Raw genomic sequence first — 5000 nt, 5'->3', positions numbered from 1 at the left:
TAATTTTATAGACATGTCTGCGAGTATCTTTTGCTAGCCTTCCTCTCCCCTTCAGTCAAATGATTTCTCTATTCTCTTTGCTACATAGGCCTGTTTTATTGTAACTTATCACAGATCAAAACAATTTGTAATTCATGAATCCTTGAAACTTTTGCCTGTAAATGTGAAGCTTGGCATCTAAATCCAATAAATCTTCTTCACTCGATGTGAAGTCACTTTCGTATCGCTGCTCATGCCCAGGATGTAAACAACAAACCTTACGTCATCAGTTGCCCTTGCGGTGGAAAATGCAACTACGACATTGAAAAGTTCGTCTGCTGTCAGGCACTTTTAAGATCATGCTATTTGGATAAAATCAAGGCTATAGAATGCTACAAACGTGTATTTTAGTGTTCTAGCTTCTTGTAAGTTATATTTTCATACATGATATAACAAAATATAAATAAATCCAAAACCTTTTCAGTTGACCTTTAAACACATTGTTGAGATACTCAAATGATGTAGCAAAAGCAAGTAGCATTCTAGCCTAGTGTGCCGCCACCTTAACACATTCCTCAAAGAAAATGGAAATAGGTTGGTTCTTCTGTGGAAGAAAACGAAGATGAGTTGACACCTTTGAGGAAGTAATGGAGGGAGGGTGGATTCCTTCCGTAGAAGAAAACGAAACCAGGTCGGTAACTTTGTGAGAGAAAACGGAGAGTCGATCCCTTTGTAGAAGGTTGATACTTAGTAGAGGGGAGGAGTTCGAGTGGTCTACGCCCTGGGTAACTTTTTTTTTTTTTTTTTTTTTTTTTGTTTTTTTTTTTTTTTTTTTTTTTTTTTTTTTTTTTTTCTTTTTTTTTTTTTTTCTTTCCTGATTCTGAATGTAACTACAACTGATTTTTTTCTTTTTCTTTTTACCTGATTCTTTAAAGGAAAAGGAAAAGGAGGAGTACAAGAAGAAGCTGAAGGAAGAGTGGGAGGGAGTGAAGGATAGAGTGGAGCTAGGTGTAGAGGAGGAATGGGGATGGTTCAAGGAGGGAGTCATAAAGTGTGCAAGGATGGTGTGTGGAACAAGAAGGACAGGAGGAAATAGAAGGAAGGATAGTGAATGGTGGGATGAGGAAACAAAGAAGGTTGTAGATGAGAAGAAGCGAGTTTTCACAGATTGGTTACAAAATAGGACGAGGGAGTCATATGAGAGGTACAAAGAAAAGAAAAGAGAAGTAAAGCAAAAGGTAAAGGAGGCAAAGAGGAGAGCAGATGTGAGTTGGAGTAAGAGTATGACAGAAAATTTTGAAAGTAATAAAAAGATGTTTTGGAAAGAAATTAAGAGAGGAAGAGGAGGCGAATCAAGTAGGGAAGAAAAGGTAAAAGGTCCAGATGGAGAGATGATAATGGAAGAGAAGGCAGTAAGGGGAAGATGGGCAGAATATTTTAGGGAGTTGCTAAATGTGAAGGAGGATAGGGAGGGAAAGATAGCTGCAGTGGGAAATGCTAAGACAATGACCGTGATGAGTGAGGAAAATGGAGGAGAAATAAGGAAGGATGAAGTGAAGGCAGTTGTTAAGATGATGAAAGCAGGTAAGGCACCTGGTCTGGATGGATGCCATACAGAATGTCTAAAAAAAAAAAGGAGGTACAGTGATGGTGGACTGGCTGGTGAGGATATTTAATGTTTGCTGGAGAGAGGGTAGAGTGCCAGGGGACTGGAGGAGTGCCTGTATAGTTCCACTTTATAAGGGAAAAGGGGACAAGTGTGAATGTAGTAGTTTCAGAGGGATTAGCTTGTTAAGTGTAGTTGGGCAGGCTTATGGGAGGATCTTGATTGAGAGGATTAGGAGAGGAACAGAGGGAGTAATTGGTGAGGAACAGTGTGGATTTAGGACGGTTAGAGGTTGTGTAGATCAGATCTTTGTGGTAAGACAGATATGTGAGAAAGCTATAGGAAAGGGGAAGGATGTTTTTTTGGGCTTTTATGGAGTTAGAAAAGGCTTACGATAGGGTAGACAGGAAGGCACTGTGGGAGGTTATGCAGATATATGGGATAGTGGGAAAGCTTCTAGGAGCTGTCAAGAGTTTTTATGAGAGTAGTAGAGCTTGTGTCAGGATTGGAAATGGAGAGAGTGAGTGGTTCGAGGGAAAGGTGGGACTTCGTCAAGGATGCGTTATGTCGCCCTGGCTGTTCAACTTATACATGGATGGGGTAGTGCGAGAGGTAAATGCAAGGGTAGTGGGTCAGGGATTGGAGATGGTTAAAGAAAATGGAGAAAAGTGGGAGGTGAGCCAGCTGTTGTTTGCTGACGACACTGCGCTTGTGGCAGGATCGGAGGAGGGACTGAGGAAGTTGGTGACAGAGTTTGGGAGAGTATGTGATAGAAGAAAGCTAAAGATAAATGTGGGTAAAAGTAAGGTGATGAGATGTACAAGGGGTGAAAGTGGCAGTAGACTGGAAGTGAGCATTAGGGAGAGCGACTGGAGGAAGTGGATAGTTTTAGATACTTGGGTGCAAATGTGGCAGGAAAAGGTGGAGTGAAGGTGGAGGTAGAATGTAGATTGAGAGAAGCGAGTAAATGCCTTGGTGCATTGAAGAGTGTAATGAGGAATAAACATTTGGGAATGGATGCTAAGAGGAGACTGTATGAAGGAGTGATTGTGCCAACAGCACTGTATGGGGCAGAAACATGGAACATAAGAGAGAAGGAGTTTGAATGTGTTTGAGATGAGGTGTCTGAGAAGTATGATGGGGGTTACTAGGCTAGATAGAGTGAGAAATGAGGAGGTGAGGAGAAGAACGGGGTTGGAAAGGGAGTTGGGAGATAGGGTTGATGAAAGAATATTAGGATAGTTTGGACACATGGAAAGAATGAGTGAAGAAAGACTAGTGAAAAAGGTATGGAAGGCAGATGTGGAGGGAGTGAACATGAGGGGACGTCCTAGGATGAGGTGGATGGATGGGGTGAAGGGGGCTTTGGGGAAGAGGGGAATGTCTGTTGAGGAAGGACGGGAGAGGACAGAAGACAGGGGTGAATGGAGAATGGTTGTATATGGATGATGTTGTGATGCATGAGGTGGAATGGGCGGAGGGATGGGGGGGTGAGGTAGTATGTGTGAGCAAAATTTGACGCAGCCTGAAGGGATTTCTCCCCGTCTTCTCCTTTTATGTATGGGAGGACGGAGAGGGGGGGTCGCCGATTGAATGAAGCGGCCTTGCTGTGGATGTGCTGTGTCTTGCGACACTGCTTCTGACCCAGGGCAGTGGACAAGGTGCAGGGATGACCCGTCATCCAGGAGGTGCTAAGATAAGAGGGAGGGTGGAGGGGTGTGGAGTGTATTCAGGGATGGAATGGGTGGAAATGATTTTATGTCTTTTCCTTTTTGGCTACCTCCCTTGTAAGAGGGGAAAAGCCTTGGTATATGTATGTATGTATGTACCTGATTCTGAATGTAACTACAAGTGAGCTCTCTCGTATCACAAACACGCTTCTCTGCAGTACATTGGCGGTTCCAGAAAAAGTACAGGACGGTGGTTTTAACTTCCTTGAGGAACGGGGAAGTGGGGATTGTGTTTCTTTGCATCCTTTAGACATGTGCTCTTTCTTAATTTACTTCCATGACCTCTTCAACCCCTCCGATCTTTAATCAGATCTCTTCTGCCAATGCAATATATCCCCTTTGATGGCCTGAATTCTATATTCATATTATCTCTTTCTCTTCGATCTTTCAAAGTTGGCAGACCCACTGCTTTTAGTCTCTCCTCGTATGGTTTATCTGCCAGGCTGGGGACTAGTTTGGTTGCAGCCCTTTGCATTCTCTCGATCTTGCTTATATCCTTCACTCTGTATGAGGACCATATTGCTGACGTATCATTTTGCATAATATGGAGTGTTTTTTAGATTGTTTACATTAAAGTTTAATAATACTTAGTGTACCTTATACATGTATGGAATAATCAAATTTCAATAGATAATCTGCATTATTTATACATATATATGTGCAAAGTTGTGTTTATGTGAATATTCCTGGGGAAGGGGGTTTATAGCTTTCATCAAATTCTGAAAGGGGTCGGTGAACCAAAAATAGGTGAAGAATCATTGAACTAAAGCATGATCGTAGCTAGGGATTACTTAGTCAAAGGAACTAACCTATTCCAGCTAAATAATTAGTTTATATTTTTTGTGTGGGAAAGTCCAACAACCCTATTCAGCCCTGCAGAAGTATCTTGGCAGCATAATGCTGACATTATGAAACAGATCGCCCTCAAGGTATAATGCAGGTTTAAAACTGACTTTAATCCCCGAGGCTCGGTTATTGCTTTGACCACACCTGAGTGCATGTCACGGCGGCGCATCACCGGACTAACCTCAAGAGTTCTCTCATTCACAAAGGCCAAATCTCTTGGAAAGCTTCTGGCAGACATCATGACCACGGAGATTGTCAAGGAGGAGGCAATCCTTGAACACAAAACTGCCGACCTTCGAGGAGAAGCGGATTCGAAGTACAACGAGTAGGATGTCCAGGTCTTTTTATGAAGGGGAAGCTAACGTTCCTTCTCACGTGACAGATCATATGTTTGGATCAGAATTTGATACCTTCGTCTGTGGGCCTTCTGGTTCCAAAATGTTACAGTCCGGAGGGATTGGTGTTTCTGTGTGGAATATGTATATATTTCTCCATATGGAGCTAAATTGCTTCCCTTTGGTTCCTTTTTATAGGTGATTCTCAACATAGTATTGATTCCTGTACATCAATAAAACCGTAGACAATTTTCAAATGTCATAGTTATACTTTCATAGTTATACTTTACATAGGTATGCATAGTGTTATACTTTCACTGCTCACAGGGTTGTCCTCAGTTAGAATGAAATCACTCAAAGGTAGACAGAGTAAAAACACAGATCGTTCTTTGCAGTTACAAAAGGTTAATCAATTAAGAGGTTTGACCCTTTCGCTTCGCAAAAAGGAGGTTTTCTTCTATTACTCTTCAGGTGACAGCCAATACAAAGGGACTAGTCATCGAC

General features: G+C 42.0%; 1 protein-coding gene and 1 long non-coding RNA gene across 2 annotated transcripts in view; both read left to right on the top strand.

Moving 5' to 3' along the window:
- The window catches only part of LOC143032062 (uncharacterized), a 10390-nt gene extending 10185 nt beyond the window's left edge, over positions 1-205 (top strand). Inside the window, exon 2 of the long non-coding RNA XR_012967072.1 lies at positions 1-205. This exon is cut by the window's left edge and continues 150 nt beyond it. This is a non-coding gene — a long non-coding RNA (uncharacterized LOC143032062).
- LOC143031913 (purine nucleoside phosphorylase-like) overlaps positions 1-5000 on the top strand; it is a 98710-nt gene that overhangs the window by 38034 nt on the left and 55676 nt on the right. The window lies entirely within an intron of this gene.

The sequence above is a fragment of the Oratosquilla oratoria genome, chromosome 1, assembly GCF_046742065.1.
Source record: "Oratosquilla oratoria isolate Oo_2021 chromosome 1, ASM4674206v1, whole genome shotgun sequence".
Taxonomy (NCBI): Eukaryota; Metazoa; Arthropoda; class Malacostraca; order Stomatopoda; family Squillidae; genus Oratosquilla; species Oratosquilla oratoria.
The sequence above is the reverse complement of the archived record's forward strand: the minus strand, read 5'-3'. Positions and strand labels throughout refer to the sequence as shown.